We start from the raw sequence: 24110 nt of genomic DNA on the forward strand, positions 1-24110 counted from the left end.
GTTTTCACATACTACACTTTATGAGTGAATGCTACATGGAGCTTATCAAGGAAGTTATCAAAACAAGAATATCTTGAAATTCAAAAGTTATGTATGATACACTGATGATATGTCCACATATATAAACTTTATTCTTTTAAAGCATCATCATTAATGCAGTTTGTCTTTCTGCTCTACTTTTTATCATCTTCTAAATAAATCCAAACTCCTTAACATGATATAGTCTCTTTCTGCAGGTCCAGAATCATTTCCTCTCCCTGCCCACAAGATCCTTCTCTGACCGGCACTCATTCTCTAGTTCCCTAAGAGCATCACACTCTCACCTCTCCCTGATTTTGTACATGCTGTTCTTCTATGCCAAAAAATCTCATCCTTCCTTTCATTCTTGGATAATTCCTCTCAAGCATCTGCTCTTTTTGGAATCCTTTCTGGATCTTCACAGGCTGAGTCAAATGTTCTCCACTAGAACTCTCTCTGATAATACTTACTAAACTGTGCCCAACTTCCTCTTTATACCAGAGTAATGCTGGAGCCTGAAGCTGTGGTGGCAGCTTCTTGATTCTGTAGCTTCCTGACTAGAGCTAGAGCTGGAACAGGGGCTGGGCAGAGTGTGCATGTGGCTGCAGGGTAAGGGTCAAAGAATGAAACCCTGATCCTACAACCAGGCTGATCTGAGAACAAGGTAAGACCAAGAGTCATATTCTAGATGAAAGGTCAGAAACAGAGAAGAGATAAGAAGTTGTTTGTGGGTACAAGAGGCAGACCCTCAGAAGACTTCAGAGGCAGAGGGATGTCAGAGGTAACATAAGGTGGAAAAAGTGATTGGAATCCAGAAAGAGCTGTATTGCTGGTTTTACTTGTCTTTCACCATTCTTCACCCCCATCCACAGCTTAAACGCAGACTTCCATTACTGTATCTCCACTGCCTACAATGAGGCCTGCCACACAGTAGGTAGGAAACAATATCTGTTGAATTGAGCCCTATTAACCATCATTTAAAGAACATTCTTTAAAACCTCTCACAAAGGATACTTTTCTAGGAAACCCTCCCTAATCCCTACCGAAAAGAATTCTGTTCTTACAAATACTTGTGGTATGCTTTTTGGTATCTCTCATTCTCTTTCAGTGTTCTGCCTTGTGTTATACATGTTTGGATGTCTCCTATGTTTTTCTGTGTATCCACTCTAGGGGCAAGATCACTGTCTGAATCATCTTTGAAGATCCTAGTAGAAGTGTCACACATTTTGTGTGAGTCCTTAGTGGCTGCTGTGCATTGCTCCTATTTTCTATAGTTCTGATTTGCTTTAGTCCTCATTCTCACATAATGGAGATAATGACTTACAAAGAAAAAAAACAAGCTTTTGTAGAATCCAAAAGTCTACTCCAATGTCTTCAAAGAACAAGCAAAGGAAATAAATATATAATCTTTTACTAAAGTTACTTTAAAAATCAGCGAGTATTCTTCTGTGCAAGATAGGTTTTTGTTTTAACCTAGCTATCATGATTGTCCGGTATTACTTTACTTTGACTATGTAGCTCTGATGTGTGGTATGTTTTCGAATTTAAAATTAGAAACCCACGTACCACTTACACCCTGCTCCTGTGATTCAAGTGTGACTCATTGTAACTAAGAACTGATGGTAAAATAACAACAACAACAAAACCCAAAATCACCTGGGTTTGGTATGTGCCAGAGGGTAATGTGTGTGCATGTATGTTCTCATACATCTGTAATTATATACTGATCACCTATTTATGTTTATTTTAGAATTAACGAAGAGTAAAGGAGAATTGATTGAAATATTTATTTAGATAGAGTTCTAGTACTGAGCTGTCTAACACTATAGTCACTAGTTACATGTTGCTATTGAGCACTTGAAACATGGTATACTGAATTGAAATGTGCTATTAGTTTCATATTTTTACTTTTTTTCATGTGACTACTAGAAAATTTTAAAGTACAAGTGTGGCATGCATTATATTTCTGTAGGATAGCATTGGTTTGGTATATGCTATAATTTAGCTACGTTTACCATAGAAACATTGCAAAGGTGTTGTGAAAAAAATTCCACTCTAGTAATGGAGATAAACTATTGATAGCCTACTGTGCTGCAGGCGCTGAGATTTTACATGAACTATTTCATTTAATTCTCCCCAAATCTTATTAGAGAGTTATTTTCCCTATTTTAAGATAAGTAGTCTGGGGTTCAAAAAGGTTAAGAAAATTTCCTACAAGTCCATGATCAGACAGCTAGCAATCTGCAAAACATACTCATATCCACTTGTCACTAGAGATCATTCTCTTTTTGCTGAAGAACACTTTCTTTCCTCTGTCTTTCCTTTGCCTTATGCTACCTGAAATTTTTTTTGTTTTTATATTTATTTATGTATTTGATTGTGTTGGGTCTTAGTTGTGGCAGGCAGCCTCCTTAGTTGTGGCATGCGAACTCTTAGTTGCGGCATGCGTATGGGATCTAGTTCCCAGACCAGGGATAGAACCCGGGCCCCCTGCATTTGGAGCGCGGAGTCTTAACCATTGTGCCACCAGGGAAGTCCCTGAAATTCTAATAACACCCACGATCGTGAAGTCTCACTAGCCTGTTACTTCAAAATAGGGTCATATTTCCTTTTTTACCCAAATGAAAATAACGTAAGTCCCTCACAAGCCAAACTATCAGGAATTCCAATCTTTTCCCATGATTCCCCTCCTCATATAATCATAAATGACCCAGGCTTATTTACTAATGCCTGAGAATTGATCCATTTGTCTGTGGATTGACGATAGAGCGACAGCTCATACACTCTTGAGGCTAAAGGCCTATCTAGAGAAGGGTTAATTCAGTGACAGGGTTGTGTTAGTTTCCTATTACCTTGTAACAAATTACCATTGGTGGCTTAAAACAACACCCGTTAACAAATACCGTATGCTAACACATATATATGGAATCTAAATAAAAAGGTTCTGAAGAACCTAGGGGCAGGACAGGAATAAAGATGCAGACGTAGAGAATGGACTTGAGGACACGGGGAGGGGGAAGGGTAAGCTGGGACAAAGTGAGAGAGTGGCATGGACATATATACACTACCAAATGTAAAACCGATAGCTAGTGGGAAGCAGCCGCATAGCACAGGGAGATCAGCTCGGTGCTTTGTGACCACCTAAAAGGGTGGGATAGGGAGACGCAAGAGGGAGGGGATATGGGGATATATGTATATGTATAGCTGATTCACCTTGTTGTACAGCAGCAACTAACACACCCTTGTAAAGCAATTATACTCCAGTAAAGATGTTAAAACAACAACAACAACAACACCCATTTATTAGCTCATATTATCTGTAGGTCAGAAGTCCAGCATGGCTTTGCTGAATTCTCTGCTCACATTATCACATGGCTGAAATCAAGATGCCTGCAAGTTTGAGTTCTCATCTCGATACCTTGCGGGGGGGGAAAATCTGTTTCAAAGCACATTTTTGTTGTTGGCAGAATTTGGTTCCTTATGGGTATAGGACTTAGGTTTCTGCTTCCTTGCTGGCTGTCAGCCAGAGGCTACTCTCTGCTTCTAGAAGCTGGATGTGTTCCTTGTCACGTGCCCCATTTCCCATCTTCATGCCAGCAATGGCAAATTGAATCTGTTTCATGCTTTGAATCTGTCTGGCTTCTCTTTCTGCCCCCATTTATAGAAAACTCTCTGCTTTTTAAGGGCTCAGGTAATGGGATCGGGGCACCCAGATAATCTTATTTTAAGGTCAACTATGACATAATATAATTGTTCCAGGGTTTAGGGAATGGGATACTGGGGGGAGTGGGTGGTGCATTTTCAGCTCTCTGCCTGCTACAGTCCTGGGGATTATACAGGGCATGTACACCACCACAGAGACAGTGGCAGAAAGCAAGCTGTCAGAGTCTTCCCAGCTGCTTAGCTTAGCCAGTCATAGGGACAAAAGGAAGAGCTGAATCATGATTAGACAGTAACACTTACTGGAGGAGAAGTAGAGGATGGATGTGAAGGTTCCTGACTTGTTACCTTCCCTTCAACTTTACCCCCCCAGTTTTAATCATCATATACTTTCTTTCTGAAAGCCACATGTAGATCTCTCTGCTAGGAGGAGGTATAACATATCTGTCCCACCTGTTTTAAAGGAAGCAATGTCCAGGCACTTTGAGGTATGTTGGAGCCTCCATGTCCTGTATTACTGGAGCCCTGATAAACCATAGAGATGGGAGTCCCCATGAATGGCTTCCTAACAGGCCACTGGGGCCAGTTCTGCTGGTTCCTCTGGGCCAAGGAGCTTCCTCAGTGTGCAGGAGGAGCACCCTTCCCTGCCTGTAGCAGACTTCACTCCCTCTAGGTTACCTGCCTTTTGAACCCTTTCTTTCCCCACACTTGCATGCCAATCTCCCAATACTCAGCTCAAAATCCATTGTGGCTCTTGCTCTCCCTGGGAACACACCTTTCATGTGCCAATTACTGAACCTTTGCTCACCAAGCTTTGTGTTCCCTAAAGTGCCACATCCCCTTTCTCTTTATTGCCTCTGTTGTTTACTTGAGAGATTTCTTTTAGCTGAATCATATTTTTAACCTTAACAAACGTATAAAGGAAACTTCTATCACTATCATATGTGGAAAATCTGAATTACCTGCCATATATAGGTGTTAACTCTAAAAGAAAAAGAAAAAAAACAAAAAGGAAAGAAAAATTCTTAGTCACTTGTGGTCTCTAACCTGACATAGCAGAGTGATTCTCAAAAGGCTCCTTTCTTCCTCTCTGATTGTCCCCAGGGGCATTTTTATTACAATTCCTAACTCTTTTTCTGTTTGTTTTTGTTGTGTTGTGTTTTGAGCTAAGGGGCTACAATGCAGTTATATTACAGGCCACGTGTTGAAGCTTGGCGAGCTGCATGTACCCCAAACTACTTTGCCTCTTCCTTCCCATCCCCACCCCTCTTCAGTGTGCTACCTAAAGTCATCCCCCATACCACCAGAGATGTGCAATCCACAGTTCAGAAAACACAGACCCCACTTTCTTCTTCCCAGAGACCCACCTCAAATTCCTCTCCCTCTAAGAAACCAATACAGACCTCAGTGATCCCCTCAACTGCATTCATAAGGCTACTGTGTCTAATTATTCAAATGTTGCTGTGTGACATTTCATTAAGGACAAAGACCATGCTTTATACTAAGTTTTCCCACAGCATTTGGTATGCTACCTGGCAAACAGCAGGCATTCAGTGAATATTTGTGGTTTGATGAGCAGCAAGGGTCAGCTCTGGGTAAGAGTGTAAAGCAGAGTTTGACTTAGGTTCCTCTCCTACCTTGGGCTGCTTCAGTCACAGAAGGGCCATGGACTGTGGTTCTCCTCTGAGGCATTTTCTCCTTTCTCAATAAGTTCCCTGTGTTTCCTGATTTTTCTCAGTCTCCCCAAATCACACTTTGTGTGCTGTGTCTGATTATCTCGTTGACTAATTAACTAAGACATTTGGTGTTTGCCACTAGATCTTGCATTGCTTAATTCTGTCTTGTAAATTTTTTTTGTATCCTCTATCACACTGAAGACCACATATACATAGTAGATGCTCAATAGATATTTGTTGTATAAATAAATGAATGCATGTTGTATTGTTTGTGTCTTGGAGTGTCCCTGATACATCTTCAGGAAAAAATACGAAGTCCTCAAACTAATTCATATAACATTGGTCAAGGGGATTTACTAAGTTTCTTAACAAGTATGGAAAATCTTTGTAGTTTTGACTCAGAACAATAAAAATGAAATCTTCCCTCTGCCTTTCCTCCCTCTTTTGGTCCACTAGGCCAATTTAGATGTTCCTTTCAAGGAGCAATTTAAGTCTCTTTAGCTTTACACGAAGCTTATATTTCCTTTTCTGTACCCCCAAGCAATTTACACATACTTATTATCCAAACCTGGACATACTGAGAACGAAAGTGGGCACAAATAACTATTAAGCCAGGACAAGAAGTGTCCCTGACAAAGAAGGAAGTACGGTCATACTACTTTGAGAGCAGTTATTTGCTAACTGTATGTCACTTTTCATTTAACTGTAAAGCCATTCTAGGTCTGGGCCTTATTTTTCTTAGCTTCCTTTGTTACCTAGAGCTGTGCCTGGCACATAGTGGTGGTAGAAGAAATGTTAGTGCTGTTTTAAAAATGTTCATTTAATTGCATATAATACTACCTTGATGTAGAATTCAAACAATCCCATTTGGGGCCTATTATGAGCCATTTTCTCAGTATTACAAATATAGGGCAATGAGCTTAATTATATGCTTGTGTAATGATAATAGCTAGCATTTACCAGCACTGAGCATGTGCCAGGCCCAGGGCTAAGAACTCTGCTTGAGTTCTCTCACTGATTTCTTCCAACAACTCTTGGAGATAAGTACTGCTATGGTCCCATTAAATGAGAAGAAAAGACAGGTTTAGAAGATTAATAACCTTGGTCAGGATCACCCAGCTAATTCTGCATCAGAGTTTGAACTCCAGGCTCTGACCCTATACACCATCTCCCCTATATGTGATAAGTAGCTGGTACTGAAATTTGGAAAGTAGTTAAAAAAATAATAGTATACTTTTAGGAAAAATCCATTTGCTGTAAACATTTTAAAGGAAAACTTAACTAAGTAAGAGATTGCATAATCAGGCAAGTGTAATAGCTGTGTGAGCTCATGAGTAGTGATAGCAGTTGGCTAGACCAGCACATTGTTTGCTGTTGTCCTTGATGTTGGTTAATGTCTCCATTTGTTAAGTTACAAATATGCCATGTTAGTTTTGTTGAGATCATTCTCTTGTTGGTGGGCTAGTAAGGTGCAAGACATTTTATTTTGTACTGTAACAGTTGCATTTAACTTTAGCAGTATGTGGTTGAATTATGAACAGTGACTATTTTCTACTCTGTCCTTTTGAGAGAAGTTTTTACTTGGTAACAATTTTAAGGACAGTACAGACACATCATAATATTGACTCCAGAAAAATTATTATGTGGTATTATTACAATTATTGTAATTATTAATTACAAACCATATTTTTTAATCCTTTTTGTTGTTGTCAAATTTATTTATTTTTGGCTGTGTTGGGTCTTTGTTACTGCGCACGGGCTTTCTCTAGTTGTGGCAAGCAGGGGCTACTACTCTTTGTTGTGGTGCGCGGGCTTCTCAATGTGGTGGCTCCTCTTGTTGCGGAGCACGGGCTCTAGGCGCGTGGGCTTCAGTAGTTGTGGGATACGGGCTCAGTAGTTGTGGCTCACAGGCTCTAGAGTGCAGGCTCAGTAGTTGTGGCACATGGGCTTAGTTGCTCCGCGGCATGTGGGATCTTCTTGGACCAGGGTTCGAACCCATGTCCGCTGTATTGGCAGGTGGATTCTTAACCACTGTGCCACCAGGGAAATCCCCCAAACCATATTTTTACATTACTGAAATATATAGTCAATAGTTTTAAGAAATAAAAGCAGGCTATTGAATTTTATATAAAAATAATTATATATAAAATTAAATAAAAGCAGTCTATTGAATTTTATATAAAAATAATCCAGATTGTAAGGGATCATCTGTAACCTTAAATAGTTTTAAATCAGAAAGGATAAATTAAGTATGTAAAGAGACTATGCTATAAGTATTATACTGAACAAATAACTATATGCACAGACTTTCATACAAAACGTATCCTTTGATTGAATGGAATTGTCTTCTTAATTGACTTTTTTTTTCTACTGGCAAGAGCTATGTAGGAATAGCTATAGCAACTGAAATTAGATATTATTAAGGTATTCAATCATATGTGATATGTTATAAACAAAATATGAAAAATCTGGAAATAAATGTTTACGTAATGAATACTATTATGAATAAATGATAGGAAATGCTATTACTTAAGGCATTCACACAAGATGACTACATTTGTAATTCAAAGGAAGGATTACAAATATATATACCAAGTTCAGAAATTTTCTGGGTTTTTTTTTGTCATAGGACTTAAAAAAATTTTTTTTTTCTCTTTATTGAAGTAGAGTTGATTTACAATGTTGTGCCAGTCTTGGCTGTGCAACAAAGTGACTCAGTTATAGACATAGAGACATTCTTTTTTTTATATTCTTCCATTATGGTTTATCACAGCATACGGACATTTTTAGCATTAAAATGCCTTTGAGTTTTACACCAGAAAGTTTTCTCTAATTTATCACGTTTGTCTTCTTCAGTGAAATAGAATACCATGATAGCATTGGTTAGAAAAACTGCATTGAATGCCAAGTTATCACTGTACTCAGAGTAACCAGAAAATCAAAATGCTTATGTTATGATGTAGATAGGGATCTTATGGTTAACTGATAGAAATTGGAACCAAGAGGAAGTTTAAAATAAAAAATTGGTCACTTTTTGTTGCTTTGCACTTTTTATTACCTAGGAGACTTAAAATTGTTTTCATTTACTCTAGGCACTTGGGATACATCAGTTGAGCAAAACACAAAATCCCATCTTCTACTGGGGAAGACAGACATTAAAACATAAATATACAACAGATAAATTGTAAAGATTTTTGCAAGGTTTTAAGTGTCATGGGAAGAAAAGAAGAAGCAAGTTAGGAAGGACTGAGAGTTGGGTTTGGGGTGGTTACAGTTTTAAATAGCGTGGTCAGGTTGAGTATCATTGTTAAGGTAAGATTGGATCAAGGAGTTAAAAGAGGTGAAGGTGGACACCAGGGAAGAATGTTACCGGCAGAGAAAAAACTCTCACAAAGTCCCTGTCTGGAATATACAAGCAACTGGAGTCAGGGAGTAAAGAAAAAGGCAAATCCAAGGGCTTTGTAGAAACCGTGAAGACCTTTTTTTTTTTTTTTTTTAGCATCTTTACTGGAGTATAATTGCTTTACAAGGGTGTGTTAGTTGCTGCTGTACAACAAAATGAATCAGCTATACATATACATATATCCCCATATCCCCTCCCTCTTGCGTCTCCCTATCCCACCCTTCTAGGTGGTCACAAAGCACCGAGCTGATCTCCCTGTGCTATGCGGCTGCTTCCCACTAGCTATCTATTTTACATTTGGTAGTGTATATATGTTCATGCCACTCTCTTACTTCGTCCCAGCTTATCCTTCCCCCTCCCCGTGTCCTCAAGTCCATTCTCTATGTCTGCATCTTTATTCCTGTCCTGCCACTAGGTTCTTCAGAACCATTTTTTAGATTCCATATATATGTGTATGGTATTTGTTTTTCTCTTTCTGACTTACTTCATTCCATATGACAGACTCTAAGGACCTTAGCTTTTACAGTTTAGGAGATGGGGAGGCAATGGAAGATTTTGACCAGATGAGACAGGAGCTGACTTTTTTTTGTAGGAGGATATTCTGATTGTTGTTTTGATAATAGACTGCGTTAATGGTGGGCAGGTAGACCATTTAGTAGGCCACCGAAGTATACTCGAGGCCAGAGCAGATGAAAAGTGATGTAGGGGAGAAGTGGTCTGATTCTGGTTTATTTTGAGGGCACAACCAACAGACATGCTTGACAGATTGGAGGTGAAGAGGAAACAATGAGAGGAGCCAAGGATGACTCCAAGTTTTTGACCTGAGTAACTAACTAGAAGGACTGTGGCATGGTTTTGAGTTGCTTTTTGAGCAAGGCAGGCCTAACTCTAAATTTAGCGGGAAAAGAAAACTAATGTTGCACTAATATAATCAATCAAGATGGGGAAGACGTACTATATTATATTCCAAGTATGGTAGGCATTTTGGTGGAGGGTCTACTGCTAGATAAGCGCACTCTTAAGTGTTTCTGATTTCTGGGATATATAAAATATACAGGTAAGGGCTCAGAGATCCAGTAGACGAGTAATTTCACACATTTCAAATGCCATGTGGGTGTTCTCGGCCTTAAGCCAGGTAATGACGGATTCAACAATTATGACGTTTCCATTTAAAAAAAGGGGGAGGGTGGTTTGGTGATTTCAGGGCATCTATCTCTCAACTACTACTGAGTGACAGCCGGTCCTAAGGCTCAGCCACGACCCTAGCCCGCCTGGGAGCGTTCCCACTTCCAGCGCAGGCGCCGTCTGGGGAGGGGGCGCGAGGTCTTGCTGCCGGCTGCCGGGCTGAGAGTGGGGAGGGGCTCCCGAACGTTCCCACCCAGCCCCGATCGCCATCTTCCGGCGCGTTCTTTCCCGCGCGGACTCCAACCCCACCTCTCTGCCCTCTTCTCGCCGGGGAAGGGGTTTCTAGCCCGCGGAGCTCGCGGGCAGTGCGCGTCCCTGAGGTGCGGAGCAGAGTCCACCCCCAAGGCAGGGTACGGGGCGGGGCCGGCGTGGCGGCAGCTGTGCGGCGGCGCGGCCCTCCCGCTGCTCCCGGAGCGCGCGCCGCCTCTTGCCCCGCCTGCGCGCGAGCCAGGGCGTGGAGGGAGGGGCCAGGAAGCGGCGAGCGCGCTGGGGAGCGCAGCTGCGGGCGTGGGGGGACAGCAGCCGCGGAGCCGGCCCCGAGAGCGGCCGCGGCAGGAGCGAGCGGCGGAGACAAAGGCTACGGTGAGTGCATCTCCCGCCGGGGTCGCGCTCCGGGCCTCCCACCTTGCTCTCGGGGCCCCTTGGGCGGGGGCCCGAAGCCCCTAACCCCCGCCACCTAGGGCTTCAGGGCGAGTGCGGCCCTGCCCTGCCCGCTGCGGACTGTGGGCTGAGCCTGCGGCTCCATTTTCAGGTCTGGGCGAGGTCCTCATGCGGACCCTGCCTTTGGTTTTTCTTCCATTCCTTCTGGAAAATGGTTACATACTCTGTTCCGGATTCAAGACAGGCGGGCGGCTGAGAGAGCCAACCGCCCCTCCGTTGTAAAATGGAAATGAAGAGCCCCCTCCCCCCCTAACTTTGCAGGTCTGGAAGTCGGGGGGGTGGCGCGAGGGGCAGGCGGAGAGGGCCCGGGTCCTCCAGGTGAGTTTCGGAGGGGCGGGGACCGCCGGCTCGGGAGCCGGACTCTTGCCTGGGGCGTCCGGCGCGTTCCGCACGCGGGTCTCGCCGCGGTACTTTGGGCCCCGGAGAGAAAGCTCTGACCACCTCGGAGGAGGAACTCGTCCTACTCTTACAGGTTGTTTTACCCAGCGCTTGCTGCTTTAGTTGTGATTTTTGGTAACGGGTGTGGTAGTTACCGGCTCGGTGATGCCGCATTAATAGGTGAAAAGGAGCCTCGATGGGCTGACTTAATGTGTACATGAAACAACACTGAGATTCCTCTTTAGCTGCTCTTATTTTGAGTGATAAGCTTTTGAAGGGGAATTTGATGCTAATGTTCAGTTTACAAAATTAATGTTTTGTTAAAGGGCCTGACGTATAGTAAGTAGATGCTCAATAAAATACTTGAATGAAAAAATGAATCTTGAAACGTCAGAGAAAGCTGATCTCATATCTAGTACAGTTTAGGCACATACTCTCGATTCAAGTTAAAGAAAAAAATTGGCAAACACGTTATTTTGGCTTATATGCTTGTTTTTTGTTTTCATGCAACATACACATACTGTTGAAAAAACAGTTATTTTCAATATTAGGAGCATAGAAAATGCATTTGAAATTAATCATTTTGAGGAAAGTTGGTAGACATTTTGATGTTTCCTAAAAATCAACCATATTGATCTAATTTTCTTTTGAAAGATTGGAGAAGATAAAGAAGAGGTGCTTCTATTCTGTTTGGTTGAGACCCTGCTTTCCATTTCATGATGAATAAAGAAGTTTATGTGCTTTTGAGGGACTCTGGCATGGTCTTGAGTTGCTTTTTGAGCAAGGGGGAACTTTAAGGGAAAAAAGAAAGCTAATGTTGCAGTAATATAATTAAACCTCACCACTTACTCAGCAGATATTCATTAAGCACCTATTAAATGCTGGCACCTGTGCTGGCTGCTGATTTCCTAGGGGCAAACAAAACCCACAATTATCTTTTTCTTAACCTGAGCGTGAAGTTCGTTCCTCATTATAGATGTTGCAAGGACAGACTGTCTTATACCCCTAGTGCCTATTTAAAATTGGGAAAGATGGCAGGTGAACAGCAGGAAGTGTAGATCCATAACAGTCTATTTAAAGGTTAATAAGTAACTTTATAGGGCTAAGATCATTGGGTTACATTTTCATATTGTCAGTTTAATAAAATCTGTTTTTTTAAATGAAGAGAGGAAGAAGTTTAGCAAACTAGTATTTTTATTCTCTCTCCCATATTAGATGTTTTTGGTACAGTGTATTTATTGAAAAGTAATGTACTTGTGGTTCTGTTTTCTGTAAATAATTTTTGCTGTACAACATGTTCTGTTGTTAAAAATCTCCTAAGAGAAACAGTGGATTCCTTTTCTATAAGAAGTGTTTTTAAATAAAGCACCTTTTCAGAAATTTTATTTTGACCTTTTATTCATCATTTACAAATAGAGTATTGACTTGATAGTACTGAGAAGTGAAGAACTGTTAGCAGTGATTTGTAGTTCTATATCTGAATTTTACCTCTAGTATTAAAACTGTGGTAAAACTGTTTCAGTAAACAGTAAAAGGATGATTTGTAGTATTGCACTTATTAATTCAGCACAATTAAGGTTGTGTTGTCTGTTTTTATCTTACTTACATATGATAAAAAGTACTTATTTGAATTCTTCAGAAGTCCAAATTAATGCGCTCCAAAGTCAGTCTTGATCATTACAGAAAAATGTATTGATTAATAATTTTTTTACAGATAACTTTTGAATATATAAATTTATTTTATTTATTTTTGGCTGCGTTGGGTCTTTGTTGCTGCTCACGGGCTTTCTCTAGTTGTGGCGAGTGGGGGCTGCTCTTCATTGCAGTGCGCGGGCTTCTCGTTGTCATGGCTTCTCGTTGCAGAGCACAGGCTCTCGGCACGCGGGCTTCAGTAGTTGTGGCACGCAGCCTCAGTAGTTGTGGCGCACAGGCTTAGTTGCTCCACGGCATGTGGGATCTTCCCAGACCAGGGCTTGAACCTGTGTCCCCTGCATTGGCAGGTGGATTCCTAACCACTGCGTCACCAGGGAAGCCCCTAACTTTTGAATTTAGGTGGACACTTTTGACCTGTTAACAGCTTATGCATTGTTGAAGATGATATGTGCATTCAAATAGAACTTTAAGATTTTTAGGGTTTCCTGGGTGGTGTAGTGGTTAAGAGTCTGCCTGCTGATTCAGGGCACGTGGGTTTGAGCCATGGTCCGGGAAGATCCCACGTGCCGCGGAGCAACTAAGCCTGTGCACCACAACTACTAAGCCTGCACTCTAGAGCCCGGGAGCCACAACTACTGAGCCCACATGCCACAGCTACTGAAGCCTGTGCCCTAGAGACCGGGCTCCGCAGCAAAAGAAGCCGCTGCAATGAGAAGCCTGCGCACCACAACGAAGAGTAGCCCCCCCGCTCCTCGAAACTAGAGAAAGCCTGCGTGCAGCAACGAAGACCCAATACAGCCAAAGATAAATAAATAAAATAAAAATAAACTGCAAAATGTCATTAAAAAAAAAAGATTTTTACACTTACTGGCTAATAGTTTTTTATGGTTCCTATGAATAAGGAAAGTAATCCCTTAAATCTTAGTGGTAGAGAGTTGTGATAGTTTTTCTTTAAATATATATTTCTTGTAGGAAGAGTGACTTGATAGCGTACACCTGTGTGTTCCTTGTAGTCTGTTGTTGATGAGAAACCTAATAACACATGTAATGGTGATGATTCGAACAGTGTAAGCCTTATGTTGAATAAAAAGTGCTTGGCATATTTTATTTGGGTAAGAATTATATCAGGGTTTTTGATAGTCAACAGCGTCAACACATGTTAAAGTAATTTTTCCAAGAAATTAGAACCTGTAATGACTTTTTTTTTGTACTTTAAAAAAAATACCGTGTTTTCAAGGCATTATTCCTACCTTGGAGTACTTCATAATGTTTTAAGGCTGAATAAATTCGAGAATCATTCCATTTTATAATTGTTGGAATATTCGAAGTGTGTTTATACTTTCTTCATCAGGGTATGTGTGTTTATTGTTGGGGCTGGTTGTCTTTTTTTGTTGTAATATCCTTTAGAATAATTTAGAAAGCGTGACCTTTATCAGATGTAATTAATAAAGTGATTAAGAATGATACTGGTCTGACATATTGTAGCTGTGCCCATATTGTCTGTATAGATTGTGAAAGACTATTAATTAACATTTGTAAAATGCTTTAAACTGACTTCTCACATTTATTCAGTAAGATAGGTTGCTATTATGTTTTTATGTCCCAGTTATCTCTCTTTATCATGCAAGTGTTTAGATTTCTCATCTGCTTAGGATGAGTCTGGGTTATTTTGTTAAGGCTTCCTAAGACTTTTCTCTCAGTTGCAAATGCATATTAGTTTTCATCTGTTTCAGTGTTCTTAATCTCAGTTCTCATGAAAGTAATATTTTAACATTTATTGAATGTTAAATGTTAATAAAGTTTTAGATCTGTCTTAGAGGGACACATGTACTTACCCTTAATAGTTAGGTGAGGGCATTTATTCTGATTTTTTTTCATACTACCTGGAAAAACTTGGAATTTAGCTTATTAATTATTAACTTTATGCATTCTGCCTCAGTTCAAAGCTTAAGTATACTTGAACCTTTCTATATACTAACAAATAATGAACAGAGGAAGACTTAGCTGAAACTGCTCTGGGACCCCATCCAAAGGGAGTTTTTGAACTGAAAGCCAAAAAATTTGGTAATGAGTTGTCTTTATCATGACACCATTAAATACCTGCAAAGCTATTTTAGTCAAAATGAATTATAGTAAAACAAACTCCCTCTTTTTCCTAGAAAGCATTAGATAACTCCATGTTAAATTTAGGTGTGTTTGAAAATGACTGAATGATGAGCACTGTTTCCATTTTGTAGCTTACTCACTTAGAAATTCATGATAAGGCTTTTTTTAGTCTATTATAATTTATTAACAAATGAGTATTGATTTTAAATGTGTTTAAGCTTGTAATTCACAAAGTTAGAAAAATATGAAAACAATTCCAAGAAAAGGAGAAAACTAAGATTTCTTATTAAATCTTTAGGATTGAATTTTTGTAAGCATCTCGTACTAAACCAAAATCATTTTGTTTCATTCGACTTAATCTACTTTCACTTTTTTGCTCAATAAAGCAAAAATGAATTTTTTGTATATTCAGCATTGTGTATATTTAGCACCTAATAGATAGTGGGAGCCCATGGATATTTGTGGAACTGAAATGGATGGGATTTGATAAGGGTTTAAGCAGAAAACAGCTTTCTTTCTCTCAGTGTACCTTCAAAGCCTCCCTGTACATTGTCTTTCCCTGACTTTCCAGCTCTTAGGAAGACCAGATAACTTTTCTAGTTAATTTTAGGGGTAAAATGTCTTATGCTCATTTGTCAGTAATAGTCTTATTTTAGTCATTAGAAGGTGCAGTTCAGAATAATAATGTGTTCAAACTCTTACACAATATAGAACTTTTTTTTTTGTAGTTCAGAACTGCTTCACAGCAAGAAGCCTGCTTTGGAGGAAGAGTCCTGAGAGGCTTCTCTTTTTTACTTTGCCAGCTCCTCTTTAGTATGCTGTCAGATTCACCTGTCCAGGGTCCAGTTCAGTGGGGAAAGAGGATTGGGGGAAAAGGTATGGTTTTAATGTGGCTCCTCCTATTGTGATCTGGCAGCTGTGCCTTCTGAGTTGGACAGGTTGTTTAAAGCTGACTCTGGAGGAGTGCTGGAAATGGTTTTCTTGGGGATTCCATGTCTGGAACCTCCAGCTATAATTCCTGTGATATAATTCTTCTTCTCCAGTCCCTTAGCCTTCTAGTTGCACTCATCTGCAGGCTCACTGTGCCTGGGAGAGGTTTTGCTTTACTCTTTAAGGTAGTTCTGTTACATTTAAACCAGACCTGCCTGTACTTTATTAAGATTATTTCACAGAACACAGTTTCAGGCGTTCCATTGGGGTTTCAGTTTCCTATCTTTCCAGTTCCTTCTGTCAGGCACCCCCACTTGAACTCTACTTCTGTGTCTGGGACCTGTTGTACAGTCTGTTGCTGCTACTCCCTTTTTTAGCGTCCCAACCCCTCCTTCCTCCATTTCCTCACTTGATTATTTATCCTGCTTTGAATCCATAGTCCACTGTTAAAATTTCTTCCTTTTATAAAGCCTCAGTTCTCTTTTAGCACCTCTCCCTTCATGTACTTACTTGGTAACCATCAACCCCCCGAATCCAGTTCTCCATCTAGTCCAGCCGATACCTGGCAGTTGAGCGTGAATTGAGGAAGACATACCTGTGCTGACCTGTTCTCCTTTCGTGTTGGCCAAGGAGGGTCCTTCGTGCTGTCCACAGTCCTTTAATCATAGTATCAATCAGTCCCTGGTTAAATCACTCTGCCAGTCCCCAACTGACAATTTTACACCTCTCCTCAAACCTCTAGTGCCTCTTTTCTTCATTTTCTGCTGATGACCTTGTTTCCTGTATATTAAAAATGAAAGCAATCAGGAGAAAACCTTTGTATGTCTCCTCGCATCTGTACGCAGACTCTATGCATTTCCTACTGTGCTGTGACCATCACCTCTCTCACCCCTGGTTCTGTCCCCCTCCTGTCAGGGACTTTGCTTTGCCTCAGGATTCATCCCATTCTCCTGCCTGCCAATGAGCTGTCTCATCAGTGTTTCCCATTTGTATTGGATTATTTCTATCAGCATATAGATATGCTGAAATATCTCCCATCTTTATTTTTTAAAATATTTATTTATTTATTGGCTGCATCAGGTCTTAGTTGTGGCGTGCGGGATCTTTTGTTGTGGTGCATGGGCTCATCATTGTGACATGCGGGCTTCTCTCTAGTTGTGGCGTGCGGGTTTTCTCTTCTTTAGTCGTGATGCGCAGGTTCCAGGGTGTGGGCTCTAGTGGGTGTAGTTTGTGGCAAGAGGGCTCTAGTTGAGGCGCACGAGCTCAGTAGTTGTGGTGCGTGGGCTTAGTTGCCCCCTGGCAGGTGGGATCTTAGTTCCCTGACCAGGAATTGAACCTGCATCCCCTGCATCGGAAGGTGGGTTCTTTACCATTGCACCACCAGGGAAGTCCCTCCCATCTTTCAAAACAAGCAAACCTATCCCAATAGCACATCTTTCTTCAGCTACTGTTCTTCAAGAGTTGTTATTTGTGGTCACCAGTACTCCCTCTCTGTCTTGGATCCACTGCAGTTGGGTTTTTTCCTCCTCCATGCTACATTAACCGCTCTTGTGAGACTGCTTACTAGTGACCTCCTTGGTGACAAATTTCCCAGCCAGTTCTCAATCCTAATCTCACTGGATGTAGCAGCAGAAGCATTTGAAGTGGTTGGTAATTTTCTTTTCTTTGAAACCTTTCTTTCCTTTGTTTCTGGGGCACTTCTGCTTATTTTCAGTTTCTTTTGCTGGTTCCTTTTTGTTGTCCCAACTTCTGAAAAATAAGACAGTGTCCTGAGCTCTATGTTTAGACCTCTTCTGTATTTATACATAGTCTCCTGTGATCTCATCCTATCCTCTAGCTAGAATTATCATATATTTCAAACTAAAAATGTTATCTCTCTCCTGGATCTCTTTCCTAACCTTCAGACTTATATACCTAGCTGCCTAGTCAACATTTTCAATTAGACATCCCAAATTTAACCTGTCAGCACTGAACTCTTCATCCTCCTTCCTCCTTCCTCCACCCCAGGGATTGTTCCCATTCCAGTTTGCCTCATTTTATTAAATGTCAACTCCATCTTTATTTCTCTGACTGTAACCTTATAGACACTCTTGATTCCTGTTTCTCACACAGTCACATGTAATTCAAAAAAATGTATCATGAAAGTATGTCTTTTATTTACCTTAAAATCTACTTTAAGAATAAATATGACCACAGCCTGCTGTCTTCAACTGCCCCCCCACCCCCCGCTGTGCAGCCATCCTCTCTTGCGTGTTGTTATTTTAGTCATCTCCTTTCTAGTCTCCGTCTTGCTTCTGCTCTTCTCTGTTCTCAACACAGCAACCAGGACAGTCGTTTTGAAATGAAAGTCTGATTATTTTACTCCTATGTTCAAAACTCTTTGGTGGTTTTTCGTATCATTTCGAGTAAATGCCAGAATATAACGGTGCCTACCAGGAGGCCCTCCATCATCTGTGTGGCTGGCCTCTCTGATTACATGTCCTACTCATTTCTCCTTGGCTTATCCCATACCAGGCATGTACCTTGTACCTGCTGGGTACAGTCTTGCTTTAATGTTCTTAGGGAAAGAGCTTTGTTGTTTTCACTTCAAAATCCCCAGTATTCTGCACATGGTGGGTGCTCACATTTGCCAAATGAATGTCTGCTTGTTATTCATGTCTTTGATAACAGCTTATGTGTATGTTTTTCTAACTAAAAGTATTTCAGTTAAAAGTATTTCACCTAAAACCATATAGTCCCATAAGAAGTAAAAAATTTAGATACAAGAGAAAATGGTAAGTTTGAGATCAATTTTTGTGTATAGAAAGTGAGAATACACAGAAAAATGGTAAAGGACAGCGGAGGTGAGAAAGGAATGAAGAGAGGTAAGGTAAATGGAATAAAGAAAAGGAAAGCCTGATTTGGAAGTAGGGTGCCACTTAAAAAAAATTTTTTTTTTGGCTTGCCCCACATTTCTCTTTAGGCTTTGTTTCTTGAATTCTAAGTCTTGTTGATTTACTTGGGTGTAGACACTGCAAGTTGGACTGCACTTACATTTTTTTTTTATCAGGGGTATGGGTTCAAATGAGATTCAAAACCAAAACTTAATTGCTTTTCAATTGCCAAACTCCTTTCATTAAAGAAAAGCAGTTGGGCTTCCCTGGTGGCGCAGTTGGTGAGATTCCGCCTGCCGATGCAGGGGACACGGGTTCGTGCCCCGGTCTGGGAAGATCCCGCATGCCGCGGAGCGGCTGGGCCCGTGAGCCATGGCCGCTGAGACTGCGCGTCCGGAGCCTGTGCTCTGCAACGGGAGAGGCCACAACAGTGAGAGGCCCGCGTACCGCAAAAAAAAAAAAAAAAGAAAAGCAGTTGCCATTACCAAGAAAGTAGTTTACCTGGTGATATTCTTAGCATTTCTTGTTTTTTTGTAGAACACTCAAACAGAAATCTCATAGTTTGAGGGAGGGATGTTCGGGGTACAAAAATTTGTTACTGTACCTTGTCCTTTCAGTACTGCACTGCCTGTTCCCCCCTCAAAAGAGAGGGGGGCCTATATCAGCACAATTATTGTAGTTCTGTGGTAAAGTAGCAGCTAGCTACATTAATGTATACAAGTCTATTGAGTAATATTTATTGTATGCATATTTGTGCTCTTAAATGAAAAAAATGGAATATATTTAAACTTAAGCTTAACTGGTATTTAGGTAGGAAATGCAAGTGCAAGAGAAATTAATAATATGTAGACTTTAAGTATTTCATTCTGCTGAGACAAGATATTTTTTTTTAATTCTTTTTTTTTCTGAGTTATAGGTCTCATTTCATGTTGGTTGAAAGATATCCTTTAAATAAATTATTGAAATAGGTGGCTCAGAAGTTCCTGAATGAATAATTTTTTATGTGCAAGCATAAATTATTCTCCATAAACCAGTCTAAACATTTCCCTGTTTTCTTTTTAAATGACATTTAAAATTTTTTTTTTTCTTTTGGCTGCGTCAGGTCTTAGTTGCAGCATGCGGGATCTTTCATTGTGGCTTGGGATCTTCATTGTGGCAAGCAGGCTTCTCTCTAGTTGTGGCATGTGGATTTTTCTCTCTGTAGCTGTGGCGCAGGCTCCAGAGTGTGTGTGCTCGTGTAGGCACGCTGGCTCTCCCGTTGAGGTGTGCAAGCTCAGTAGTTGTGGCACGTGGGCTTAGTTGTCCCATGGCGTGTGGGATCTTAGTTCCCCAACCAGGGATCGAACCCGCATCCCCTGCGTTGGAAGGCGGATTCTTCAGCACTGGACCACCAGGGAAGTCCCTTCCCTGTTTTTGTATAATATGTAGTAATTTATATCTTGATTGTCTTGTCTGATGGACTTTTATGTGGCCATAATGTGGACTTAATTTTCACAGTCACAGAGGTGTGGACATGTATGTATTTATCTTCACAGTTTTTGTAATATGCAAATATAAGTTAACGTATATGCTTGTTACTATAACTCCTAAACAATAACATTTATAAATCAGACTTGATATTTTATTTTTCTTTCACGTTAAAATATGAAATTAAAATATAGTTTTTAATATGAAAACTTACGGCTATTATAGTTTTTTTTTTTTTTTTTTTTGCGGTACGTGGGCCTCTCACTGTTGTGGCCTCTCCCGTTGTGGAGCACAGGCTGCAGACGTGCAGGCTCAGCGGCCATGGCTCACGGGCCCAACCGCTCCACGGCATGCGGGATCCTCCTGGACCAGGGCATTAACCCGTGTCCCCTGCATTGGCAGGCGGACTCTCAACCACTGCGCCACCAGGGAAGCCCCTATTATATTTAAAAGTTTACTTGCATACTGTGTAGTGTCGTTTCAGATGACATGCAAGCAAATGTTTTCCTACAGTATTGAATTTTTCGTTCTACACTTTGTAGACTAATTAGGTCATCTTCATTAGAATTTGACATTGACCTACCTGAATTCATATGTTAGCATTTCACGTATGAAATAACCATCTTGGATTAATAAGGTAATATTTCTGAATTGATGTGTGGTCCTGCCACTACACTTATTTCAGCTATATTCATAGTTTGAGGCCTATCATACTTACACTTCCTTAATTTCATAATGTTCTACATAGATTGTGAAGTAACCAGAGTGATTATATTGAGAAAAGTTAATAAAATTAATAGACTTTGACTTAAGTCTCATAAAGGGTCATTAAAATAATGCTTTAACATTCATTTAACATTTATCAGACTACTATATGAAATTGTTTCCAATCCACTCAGGGTAAAATACAAACTAAATCCACTCAAGTAAAATACAAACTATACTCATCCAGAAAATACAGTCTCACACTCTGTGTATACGATATGGCCCTGACAGCCTCTCAGGAGTATTTCATCTTTGCTTACTAAGTTCTAGCCACATTAGCATTCATTTTCTCAAACATGCCATGCTTGTTCTTGCCCTATTAAGGCTTTTACACTCGTTTCTTCTGTCTGAAATAGTCTTCCCCAGATCTTGGGAAGGTTGGCCTCTTATCTTTCAGATCTCAGCTTAAATATCGACTCATTTCTTTACCACTCAGTTTAAAATAGCCCCCGCCCCCCACTGCTGTTTTGCTTTCTTAACAGCGTAAGTAGGAAACTGGATAATTCGGGCGAAAGCTTGTTATAGAAAGGATGAGATCAGACTATTAGGTGGAACCAGTGGTGTGTTGGAGCTGGTGAACTGATTGTGTGCATCTCTCCAGCTCCACATTCAGTGATGGCATGTTGACAGCTTGAAACTGGCTACAATGGGACTGTTTACAACATGGGAATTGGCAAAAGCTACAAACCAGGGCCTTTTTCCCAGAGAGGTGGTGGTTAAATATTGATCACCAGACCACAGAGTGGGACCATATAAAATTGCTGCTTTTATAGATTAAAATATGCTTGAATATTGGCAATTTCTTATGGTTTAACTTAGTGGAGTTACTTATTTCGGTTTAAAGATAATTTCTTCGTAGGAGTCAATAAAATTACCTCAGTGCTTTACCTTATTTTTCTAGATTGATTTAATATGTAAAGATTGTCTATTTATATGTTTGTATATTAATTGCTTAGCGATATACTGAATTTTTAACTAGTTCATTTCAAAGCAGACACATCTGCTTGAGACATCTTTAAGGGTGTTCTTGGCTCTGCAATTAAGTGCTAAGCCCATTGACAGATGTTCTTTTTCTGGTGAAGAAACCAGAGCTGATTCAATTTGAGTTATAAATTGTTAGATAATTTTTTAAAATATGCCTTTCAGAATGATTTACCTAGATACATGCGTGTTCAGTTTTTTCTTGGCTTTTTCTTTTTTTCCTTTGGCCATTATCATCCTTTAAGTGTTTACTTATTATCTGATTATTTACTGGCTGCTCAGTGATTTCTTCTATGAATCAGTATCTCCAAATCAATGAAATGATTTGTCTTATTTCTCAAGTGTTAGTATCGTTAGTTTTTCCCTATGGGCTTCCCTATCCATGGTCACCTGGGCATTCCAAGCCATTTTCCACCCTTACACCTCAGTTTTAAAAACAGACATGAAGTTACTTCTTTCTTAGAAGCACTATTTTCCTGTCTGAGGGAATTTATTGTTTAAAAACTGAACCTTGTTGGCTGAGGAGATTTCACTAACATTTCTTGAGCAACATTTGCATCATGTTAACTCTGAGTATGTGAATTTGAATTGGTAATATTGAATAAAATATGGCACACAGGTTTCTTTAACTCAGATTGTCCTGTGTCTTATGCACAAGCACTAAAAAATAAGTTGTGTTTAATGCAGAACATCAGAATACACATATAAACTAAAGAAAAAAAGCACTTCCATAATCCTAAGATAACCACTAGTAATTTTTGATGTGTACTTCCAGATAAATCAGTGAATATTTTTCCACAAAAGCAAGATCTTAGTACACATACTATTCTACAACATCTCACTTTACCAAATACTGTGATCATAAAAGCATTACTTTTTATTATTTCAGTTTGAAAGGATCTTACAAAGTGGAAATTTTGTTGATACACGGTAAAGCTGTAAGTAAAGTTGTGATTAAAAACAGTGGTGTTTATGGAGAGTAGAATGTGGAAAGTTACCTCGACAAGAATTAACTTCAGCAGTAATTTTTTTCTTAAGAACACTCTTACTATTGTACAATAGCCTGATTGTATTATACCCGCTAAGGAAAACAGTACATGATTCTATGTACAGTAGAATTATTTTAATAATAGCCCTAGAGTAAATTAGGGGGCTGTAGGTAAGTTCCTATTTTTTGGTCTGCCCCAAGTCCTATTGATGCTTTAATATTAGAATAATTTTAAAAGAAAAATGTATTTTATTGAAGGGCTCCATCTATCTAAATTATGTTAGTTTTATTAGATAATGCTGCCCTTTTTATATGAAGAGTGTGGGAGTTCTTGGAAAAAGAAAATTTTAGTGTAAGAATTCTTGTTTTAATATTTGAGTTGAATTTTGTTTCATGAATTTGAAAATCCTTGTGGAATTGTTACTGGTGTTTAGTATCCTTTGGAAATCAGTCCTAATCTTGTCAAGCAGATGTTTGGGTCTTAAAGTAGCAGTTTTTTAAGCTAATCAAGGGTCCTGTAACAGTTGTGTAATTTAACTGACTTTTCCTTGACCACAAGTGGTATCCGTTACCTGGGGTAAACGATTTCTTGCTTTGTTTTTATTCTTGACCTTGTCCTGTTCTGTGTATTACTGCTTGCTCACCAGGTCCTGCAGTCATTATCTCTTAGGTAGGTAGCTAAAGTAGCCATTTCTGTTACCCCGCAGGGCTACTTCCTGGATGGTGCATATATTGCTGAAAACATTTCTCATGTGGTACAGGAGAATAAAAAGCAATGTAGTTGATGTGGCTTTTTTCTACTGAGAAATGATGCATTCGTTTGGCTAAAGTGGAGACTGGCAGTCAGCCCCTAAAAAATGTTTTTCACCGAGTGATCACATGTTTGTAAATGGATATGCAAGAGCTTCTGCTTGTTGGAAGGTGTAGTGAATCTTGATATAAATTCAAGAAAAGTGTTTAGAATTATTCCATACATCTTGCTCTTTAAAAAACTGGTATTTTTAAGAACAGTTTAATTTTACAGTGAATTTTTTTTTTTTTTTTTTTGCGATACGCGGGCCTCTCACCGTTGTGGCCTCTCGCATTGCGGAGCACAGGCTCCGGACGCGCAGGGTCAGTGGCCATGGCTCATGGGCCCAGCCGCTCTGCGGCATGTGGGATCTTCCCAGACCGGGGCACGAACCCGTGTGCCCTGCATCGGCAGGCGGACTCTCAACCACTGCGCCACCAGGGAAGCCCTACAGTGAATTTTTAAGCCTCCCATTTTTATATTTATTTTTTGAATAATGACTCTGTTTTTGTAAAAATGGTACATACACACTAAAGAAGCTTAGAAACAGTCACATTGTAAATGGCAGAACTAGTAT

The 24110-nt window shown here is 40.1% G+C and overlaps 1 protein-coding gene across 1 annotated transcript in view; it reads left to right on the top strand.

The window, feature by feature from the left end:
- Nucleotides 1–10398: 10398 nt before the first annotated feature.
- CDC42SE2 (CDC42 small effector 2) overlaps nt 10399–24110 on the top strand; it is a 115642-nt gene continuing 101930 nt past the window's right edge. Inside the window, exon 1 of the mRNA XM_022588727.2 lies at nt 10399–10524. The gene's annotated coding sequence lies outside the window, so the exon portion shown is untranslated. The remainder of the gene's footprint in view (nt 10525–24110) is intronic.

Source organism: Delphinapterus leucas, chromosome 3 (assembly GCF_059928025.1).
Source record: "Delphinapterus leucas isolate spDelLeu-1000000601 "Yukka" chromosome 3, BTC_Dleu_Yukka2, whole genome shotgun sequence".
In the NCBI taxonomy this organism is placed as follows: Eukaryota; Metazoa; Chordata; class Mammalia; order Artiodactyla; family Monodontidae; genus Delphinapterus; species Delphinapterus leucas.